Genomic DNA, 10,225 nt, shown 5'->3' with positions numbered 1-10,225 from the left:
TACCACTTACTGGGTATGTGACCCTTATCAAATTACTTAACTTGTTTATATCTGTTTACTCATTTGCAAATATAGGCACCATAATATCTAAATCTCAGTGTTATAGCAACTTGAGGTATGAGGTATAGTGACTTGAGGTATACGTATAGACTTGAAGTATGTGAGGAGCTTAGCACATTGCCAGAGATATTGATGCCACTCAATAGGTGATGGGTCTTATGAAGATGAACAGAGTGCTATGAACACGTGATTATTATTCAGTATTAATATTCACAAAATTATCTGATATGAAAGCATATGGCTAACTATTCTGGGCACACTGTGTTATTGACTTATTTCCATTAAATTCAAAAGAAGTCTTCCATGTTAAAGTATACAAGAATTTATAGGATTGGAACAGTGATCAGAAATGAACTCCATCTTTATACGTAAAACTCTTGATTGTTAGTTTTAAAGATTATTTTATTTTACTTGGAACTTTGAGAATCAAATAAAATAGCTCTTCTGGATTACTTATATGTCTTTTTAGCTTTAAAGAAAGTGTTTAAATTGATTCCAAGAAAGAATATAATTTAAAGTAAGAAATTAAACTCTGTATTTGTAGTCTGGGAAGGATCGTCTATATGACCCTAGCTCATCGAGTCATAGAAGCATGGAATGTATTAGTTGGAAGGGCTATTAGGGATCATCTGCCAAACTCCTGACTTTACAGATGGAGAAATTGTGGCCCAGAAAGGAGACACAGCATGTGAAAAGTACCAAGACGAGAACCTCCATCTCCTGATTAAGACTGTCTTCTTTCTATTGCTCTATCTTTTACTGCAAAAGATATCATTTTTTCCTTCAAGCCTGTAGATGACATAAGTGAAGAGATTTAGAAAAAAAGTCTTTAAATGTGTAACTTGATCTTTTTTTTTGGTAATAAATTTATTTATTTATTTATTTTTGGCTGCATTGGGTCTTCGTTGCTGTGCACGGGCTTTCTCTAGTTGTGGCGAGCTGGGGCTACTCTTTGTTGCAGTGCGCGGGCTTCTCATTGTGGTGGCTTCTCTTGTTCTGGAGCACGGGCTCTAGGCACGCAGGCTCAGTAGTTGTGGCACTCAGGCTCAGTTGCTCCGTGGCATGTGGGATCTTCCTGGACCAGGGCTCGAACCCATGTCCCCTGCATTGGCAGGCGGATTCTTAACCACTGCGCCACCAGGGAAGTCCCTGTAACTTGATGTTGAACATACCCAGAAAATTCCAACTCTTTAGCCAGATCCCATTTGCTCATGAGCAGTCAGTCATTGGATGAAATCTACAAGAAGGAAATAAGCTGGTATCAATGCATATGATTTGCAACTGAATGACCCCTCCCACATCTCTCTCATCTAAATTATGTAACCTGGTGTGCAAGTCTTGTTAGAGACTTATCCCAAATCATTTATATTAGCTGTCAAATCCATGTGAGAGTGATGAATCAAATGTCTTTAGAGGCTTGTACATAAACTGTCCTAGCATGGAGGCTGCCTCCAGTTTTCTCATCATTAAATCGGTAATAATATCAGTCACATACCTACATTTATATTATTGAGTCCATTCAATTAGCATTTTTTCACTAGAATGTAAGCTCTGTGACAGCAGAGGTTTTTGTCCATTTTGTTTGCTGCTGCATTGCCTAGAACAATGCCTAGCTTTTAGGAAAAGCAGAGCAGGTGTTATTTTCTGAGTCCCAGTTTTTAATATTTAAATTTCCTTCTTATCATGACTTAATTCAATATTAAAATGAGGCTATAATGTAATTGTTGCATAGAAACTAGCAGAGTATCCAAGATGGCACTACATACTAGAGATTTTCTCATTTTCTCATGAACTTCTTGATTCCTCCTAGCAGTTACAGAGATCTTTTCAGAACTTTCTTAAGACAGTACTTTTACGACCCTTTAACAGGAACTCCAGTCAATGAGGAAGTGGGTCTAAAACCTGGCTGTCAATAAACTCACACTTTTTCCCATAAATATTTTATCCGTCTCTTTAAAGAGTAAAACTGGTAATTAGGAAAAATGTCTAATCGTCTCTTTTATATAGCACCTTATTATGTCAAGCAATGAATTCTAAATGAAGTCAAATGAATTCTAAACATGAAGCAATGAATGTTTAGTAAAACCATGAGAAACCCACAGAATGCAAATATTATTTATAAATAAGGATTTTAGCTCTTTTCTCTTTTTTCTGGCACCTGATACTACTAATGTGACCACTGTCATATAACTCTATCATATTTAAACTAGAAGCATAGGGTAGAACAAAAGGAAGATTACTAAATAAGACAGAGCAGTACTTAGGATGGCGACTGGAAGATAGAGGTGGGAGGTGGGTAGAGAGATGGGAGGAGCAGCTTTCCAAGTGGTTCATAAATAATGGACTGCATCCCATCTAACAACATATAAGAATAAAAGGAAACTAATACATTTTGTTATTGTTTAGAAATGGGATGAAATTTTAAAACGTTTCAAATGCACAATTTCACCCTCACATTAGTGCTCTGGGGACTGCTTGGGCTTCTCTTTTGTCTCTTCCTGTTGCCTTGAATGGTGATCAGCAATGCATGATCAGCCAAGTGGCATCAGCTCTAATGCTATCATCATATGCCAGCCAGAGGGCGTGTGAAAGGGGAAATGGGATTTGCCGCTGCAAATGCCATCTCGATTAATAAATATCTGAGACGCACCAGGACAGAAAAAAAATCTCTCTTTTTTCTTTCTGCATGCACCTTGCCTTTTGGGTTGTATTACTTGTATAATAAACCTTTTCTTAGAGCCTGTTGTGTTTCCAGGCAGCTGACAAGCAGATCAAGCCTCCCCAAAAAGGGTCATGTTAATCACTGTTTCAAACAGAGATCTAAAAATGCATTCTAACATGCCTTTGCAAAGGTATAATTCAAATGATTACCTCATGTGTTCCAGAGGGGAATTGGGTGGTGTCCTGTTTCCATAGCACTCAATTTCACAACATTTTGCAAAACTGCTCTGTGTGATGTCTTCCTTCAAGAGTAGCAATATCATGGTCATAACTTTCTAAATTTGGGTCTGCAGTAATGACAGACTTTGAATGAATGCTTTCCTATGGTATGGGAAAGAAGCACAAGTTCAAAAAATTAGACTTTTCCCAGCTTTAAGCTCTAAGCTATACTAAGGTGATTTATCTTCCTTTTGATCTATGTGAAATACCTGGCCTTTGACTGGATTAGAAGGTCAGAATTCACTCTACTTTCTGCACTTGGCTGTTGTTTGAATATTTTTACAATGATCACTTTTATAATCAGAAAAAAATACATAACATATATTGTGAGAACATATACCTATGAGTACCCATTACTTTTTCTTATTACAGAATCTTGTCTGAAAGAGGCAAAAATGAGAGTGAAGAGATGTGGGTTCAAATCCAGAGTCTGCCTATAACTAGCTTTTTGAACTTTGACTTGTTTATTAAGCTCTCCAAACCCAAATTTCCTGATCTGCTAATAAAAAGTCTCTAAGGACTTCTCCATCTTAAAAAAAAAAGGTAGTAAATAACTTCTGTACAAAAAAGAGGGAATTTGTGCCCTAGATGTTAAGTTTCCAGATGTACTCTAACCTAAAATTTAAAGATATTTGATATTGTGTGTTTGTTATTTAGGAATTTTGAAAATTGTGGTTTTTTTCATTTATTTCAAAAGCATCACACTGAAAGGATGGGGAATAAAGGAGCTGACTTAAGTAAAAAAAATTTTTTTATACATCATAATTCAGTTTCATGATCAACAAATTCTGAGTTGTCAGGAAGAATTTTTTCTACTCTTTTTACCTTGCTCTGTCTAAAATGGTAAAATTAAAGTGAGTATCATTGAAATCAATGATTTCTGCTCAGAAATTATCATGCAAAAATTGTTCTCCTCATCAGAATATTTTCTAACACTTTCTCGTTAGAAATTGTACATGTACGAAAAAGCTCAACTAAATATGAAGTGGAGTATTATGATTTTTAAAAATTTTATAGTAAAACTCCATTCTGCTAAATCTGTCCTCTTGTGTTCTACATGTTCAACATAGCTGTTCACCTTTAGTTCTCTGTCTGCTGTCTGGTAACTATAGCCAGAAGACCTAACCAGGTATTGATTAAAGCCAAGAAGTTCCATGAAAACAAAACAAAAGTAACTCCCAAATACTATCCCTTAATCTAAACAGCAAAAAAATATGTCTATATCACATAACAGGCAAAATGTGGCTGGTCTCTATGATTTTTATTCTTGCACATTAAATAGCAGTAGTTACTAAAACCAACTGAAACTTACCATCTAGGAAACTTTACTCTTTAAAGTTTGGATATCATAAAATGTGTCAGACTATTAAAAAGCAAAGTCTAGAGTGTATGTACTAGAGATGTTTGACCATGCAAGGTTCAGTGAGCCCTAGAAGAAAGGGATGCCTCTCATACAAGTCTTAAACAAGAGCCAATCCAATTACTTTGTTTGATTGCAGGTCTGGTGTGTTTGTCTGTTTTTAACATTTGACTTGGAGTGTCTACAGTTTTGATGAAATCATTTTTTCTTTGGCAAAGTTTATTATTGTGATTTTGGTTGTAATAATTGTAATTCTTTTCCAAGATGCTACCACCAATTGGCTAGATGTGGATGATCTTACTTTTAGCTGTTTATATTTGCATAATATTGCTGAGTGGTGTTTATTCTCCTGTTCCCCACATCAACAGTAGAATCAAACTAGAACCTAGAGTCTTGATCTAGTTTTTAAAAATTTTGACTGAGGATATAGCAGTGAAACAAAAAGACACCTTCCTTGCAGGTAAAAAAACAGCACATGCAAGAGTCCTGTGGCTGAGCCAAATCCCTCCACTATAGACTCTCATGACATATTTTGTTGTAGTACTTGTCACAGTTGAAGCTTTACATTTAGGTGTGTGATTATTTAATGAATGTCTATATCTCTGTAGAATGCCATTCAAGGTCTTCAATTATATCTTAAGAATTTTGGTCTTTACCCTAAAGATAATGAGAACCCACCCACTGAAGGGTTTTAAATGTATTGCTGAGAAGGAGGTGATAGGATTGGATACACCCTTCAGAAAGGGCACTCTAACTTCCATGTGGGGAATGGAATGGAAAATAGCCTAGAGTGGCTCAGGGAAAAACAAGTGTCTACTGTGACTCTCTCACTCAGGGTCAATTGATTTTTGACAAGGGTGCCAAGACAATTCAATGGGGAAAGAATAGTCTTTTTGAAAAATGGGTCTGGAACAACCAGACATCCACATGCAAAAGCATAAAGTTGGATTCTTACTTAATGTCTCATATAAATATTAACCCAAAATGGACCTAAATATAAAATTTAAAATATAAGAGCTGAAACTATAAAATGCTTCAAAGAAAACATAGATCTAAACCTACATGACCATGGGCTAGGCAAAAGCACAATCATTCAAAGAAAAAAATAGATAAATTGGACATCATCAAAATTATAAAGATTTATGCTTTGAAGGACACTATATAATGAAAAGATGACCCCCAGAATGGGACAAAAGTATTTGCAAACTATTTGCATCTGGTAAAAGAAGACATGTGTCCAGAATATATAAAGAGCTCTTATAACTCAATAATAAAAAGACAAATGACCTGATTTGCTGGATGGGAAAAGGAACCATGTAGACATTTCTTCAAAAAAATATGCACAAACATCCAGTAAGCACATGAGTAAATAATTAGTCATTCAGGAAATGCAAATCAAAACCAATGAGCTACCACTTCATACCCACTAGGATGGCTTGAATCAAAAAGTCCACTCCTAGGTATATATCTGAAAACAATGAAATCACTAATTCAGAAAGATACATGCACCCCAATGTTCATAGCAGCATTATTTACAATTGCCAAGATATGGAAGCAAACTAAGTGCCCATCAACAGATGAATGGATAAAGAAGATGTGGTATATATATACAATGGAATACTACTCAGCCATAATAAAGAATGAAACTTTGCCATTTGCAAGAACATGGATAGGCCTGGAGGGTATTATGCTAAGCGAAGTAAGTCAGACAGAGAAAGACAAATACTATATGATATCACTTATATGTGGAATCTAAAAAATACAACAAATACAACTAGTGAATATAACAAAAAAGAAGCAGACTCATAGATATAGAGAACAAACTAGTGGTTACCAGTGGGGAAGAGGGAAGGGGGAAGGGGTAATAGAGGGGTAGGGGACTAAGAAGTACAAATTATTAGGTATAAAATAAGCTACAAAGACATATTGTACAACACAAGGAATATAGCCAATATTTTATAATAACTATAAATGGAGTATATCCTTTAAAAATTGTGAATCACTATATTGTACACCTATAACTTACATAATATTATACATCAACTGTGCTTCAATTTTTAAAAAGTCAGATAACAACAAGTATTGGCAAGGATGTGGAGAAATTGAAACCATATACTGCTCTTGGGAATGTAAAATCATGCGGTGAGTTTAGAAAAGAGTCTGGCAGTTTCTCAAAAAGTTAAACATTAAATTACCATATGACCCAGCAATCCCATTCCTAGGTATATACCCAAGAGAAAATGAAAGCATATGTCCACACAAAAACTAGTAAACAAATGTTCATAACAGCATTATTCATAACAGCCAATAAGTGGAAACAACTCAAATATCCATCAACTGATGAATGGATAAACAAAATGTGATATATCCTTACAAGGGAATATTATTCATCCATGGAAGGAATGAAGAACTGATACATTTAACAACATGGATGAACCTTGAAATATTATGCTAAGTGAAAGAAGCCAGTCATGAAAGACTACATATTGCATGAACCCATTTAAATGAAATGCTCAGAATAGGCAAATCTATAGAGACAGAAAATAGATTAATGGTTACCTAGGGCTGACCATGGGGTGGGTAGGAAGGGATGGGGAGTGAGTACTAAAGGTTATGGGGCACAGATGTAGAAAACAAACTATGGTTACCAGGGGATAAGAGGGGGGAGGGATAAATTGGGAGATTGGGATTGACATATACACACTACTATATATAAAATAGATAACTAACAAGAACCTACTGTATAGCACAGGGAACTCTATTCAATACTCTGTAATGACCTATATGGGAATAGAATCTAAAAAAGTGTGGAGATATATATATATATATATATATATATATATATATATATATATATATATATGAATTGCTTTGCTGTACAGCAGAAACTAACACAACATTGTAAATCAACTACACTCCAGTAAAAATTTAATCAAAAAAATAAAGGTTATGGGGTTCTTTTGGAGTTGATGAAAATGTTCTAAAATTAGATAGTGGTGATGGTGGCACATTGCTATAGATATATTAAAAACCATTGAATTGTATACTTAAATGGGTCAATTTTATGGTATGTGAATTAGATCTCAAAAAAGCTGTTAGCAAAAAAAAAAAAAAAGTCTATCTCAACAGCTTGACTAAATATGGTATTAATGGAGATGAAGATAAGTGGATGAATTTGAGAGATATTTCAGATGTAAAATCAACAGGATACACTGAAGACTTTGATGTGGAGGTTGAGAGAAAGGGAAATGTTGAGGAAGACTCAGATTTTTTGCTTGCCCGATGGAGTAAACTGTTTTGGCACTCACTGTGATACCAGACACTGGAGGTGGAGTAAGTATGGGTGGAAGAATCATGAGTTCACTTGCAAGCAAGTTGAATTTGAGATACTCTTGCGATAACCAAGTAGAAATGTTGAGTTGCACATAGGGGTCTAGAACTCAGGGAAGAAACCTGGGTTGAGGATATAAATCTTGCTATCCACAGCATGAAGACAGTATTTTAAGCCATGGAAATGGATTAAATCACTCAGGTAAAGAGTATGGAGTGAGATGGTAAGGGTATCTAGAATAGTGCCCTTATGAACTTCAGTGCTTAATAGCCAAGTAGAGGAGGATAAACCTGCAAAGGAGACTCCAAAAGTGGCCAAATAAAACCAAGAGACTGTAGTTTCGTAGAAGGCAAGAATATAATGTACTTCAAGAAGGAAGGATTGATTGTCAGTACCAAGTGCTACTGAGAGGTTGAATACGATGAGGATTGAAAATCTTCTGTTAGATTTAGTGACCTGATGGTCATTGGTGACCTAAGTGAAAGCTGCTTTAGCAGGGTGGTGTGGGTGGAAGCTTCAAGGTCCATGTGGTCAGAAGACACACTGTTGGGTTAGGGCTGGGGGCTGGGGGAAGAAATCAGACATAAACATCTAAGAAGACACTGATCTATGTATCAAAATATCTGCTTGAAAAATAAAAGAAATTTAGTTGTTGAAGCCCAGGAGAAAAATTACTTCTTTTCCTTGGGCCTCAGAGTCTTCAACTATAAAAATAATAAAGGTGACTAGGTTATATCGTTGAGGTCCCTTCCAGCAGTCCTATTTTATCAGCTTTATCTATATTTATTCAACTTAGAAATAAGCACCTGTATACCCTCGGTGTTTTCACAGAACGCCTTCTACTTCCTGCCTTAACAAAGACTTGGCTCTCTACAAAGACAGTGAGCCTCACATGTATCTCTCACCAATTAAAACTGCTTGATCTCTAAACGTTCAAATTCTGGAGTGGAGAGGGTGCAATAGCGTAGGGAATCAACACCGTCCTGCCTCCCCATTGCCTTACCAGGCCATTCTTCCAGCTTCATGAAGAGCCCCTCTGTCTATAATGTTTATGCCATCCGGAGGTACCACATTCTACTTTTCCCTGGTCTGACTATTGACCCTTCTCCTGGACATTCCCTTTCAGTCACTGAGGACTCTGGCATCTGGCTCCCGGTGTCTTCTCTACCTCAATTCCTGGCGCCATTGGCCAGATGGAAAAGCCATCCCACATCCTAGACTCACATTTGTTGGCTTACTCAGCTCTCATGGTCACATGAATATTGCCATCTTCTAGAATGCCTTCACCTTGAAATAATAAATTTGGATATCCCATTTTCTGACCAGGACCACTCATCTTCTAGACTAGGCCTTCTCCCTGGTCAGGTTCCAACTCTGGGCTCCCGTACTTCCCTGTTCATGACTCTATCATATTATTTGCCAGATCATATTAAAACTCTTAGTTAACATGTCTGACTCTCATGAATACTTTGAGGGCAGGAACTGTTCCATTCACTCTGCAAACCCAGTGTCTGGCACATGGTAGGCACTCAAATCTGAATGCATGCTTCTAATTGACTTTTAAGTTAAAGCACTGTGCTTGGTATTTGAGGACTACCCAAGGCTGAGTGAAAATGTATTCTGCTTCCTTTGCAGGAGATCTAGATACTAGTAAAAGATATAAGACAAATACATTAAAAACTAAATTTCAAGGTGGAAAGTGAGGTGAGCCTCAAGAAATGTAAAAGCAAAATGCTGTGAGATTGCTAAGGTAATAGAGGTGGGGATAGAGAGATATTGTTTCTGTGAAGAGATCAGAGAAAGCTTCATAGAGGATGTAGCACCTGAGCTAGCCTGGAAGAATGGCTGGGGATTTGGATATATGAGGATAGAGAAAGAAGGAATTCTAGGAAGAGGGACCAGCATGAGCAAAGACAGCAAGTTAGGAAAGTATAGGTTATAACTGAGGAGCAACTGATTTAGTGGGAGCAAAGGGTCCATAAAGGAGAAAGTGAAAGCAACTAAGTTGACCTAATTTTGGAGCAGCTTAACTATCAATTTTCATGTTATTTTGGCAGTGGGTAGACATAGGTAGCGTTCCTAGGTGTCTGATTTCTCAATTAACCTTTAAACCACATGCCTTTCTTCAAAAGAATATTTCAAGGATTTAAAAAACTTTTTACAAAGGCTTTTCATCCAAGATGATAGTTATTTATTATTCCTACCTAAGCTTACCTTTTCTTTTTTTATCAACACAGTCATTGTTTCCTATGACAAAGTGATAAACAGGTTTGTTTGTTTTTTAAAGGAAGGTAAGGCCAAACAACAAAGATGGGAATCATTTTCAATTCTTTAAATTCTTTAGATGATATTTTATTTCCACGAACATATTTTCCTGTTATTGTAAATTTATACTAAGTAAATAATGATGGCATTAACTGGCAATCTTGATGTGCTTTTGATCATCTCTCTCAAAAAGGGACTGCCAAGAGAATTTCCTAACAAACATCACTTAACTACTAAGTGGCTGTGAGTGTTAAAGGCAATTAGGCAAT

At 36.3% G+C, this 10,225-nt stretch overlaps 1 protein-coding gene across 1 annotated transcript in view; it reads right to left on the bottom strand.

The window, feature by feature from the left end:
* Positions 1 to 922: 922 nt before the first annotated feature.
* ZIC3 (Zic family member 3) overlaps positions 923 to 10,225 on the bottom strand; it is an 80,141-nt gene continuing 70,838 nt past the window's right edge. Inside the window, exons 5-6 of the mRNA XM_082445375.1 lie at positions 2,932 to 3,102; positions 923 to 1,297 (exon numbers count right to left, since the gene is read on the bottom strand). The gene's annotated coding sequence lies outside the window, so the exon portion shown is untranslated. The remainder of the gene's footprint in view (positions 1,298 to 2,931; positions 3,103 to 10,225) is intronic.

The sequence above is a fragment of the Balaenoptera physalus genome (genome assembly GCF_965194825.1).
Source record: "Balaenoptera physalus genome assembly, chromosome: X".
In the NCBI taxonomy this organism is placed as follows: domain Eukaryota; kingdom Metazoa; phylum Chordata; class Mammalia; order Artiodactyla; family Balaenopteridae; genus Balaenoptera; species Balaenoptera physalus.
Note: the sequence above shows the minus strand (reverse complement) of the source record. Positions and strands in the feature narration are given on the sequence as shown.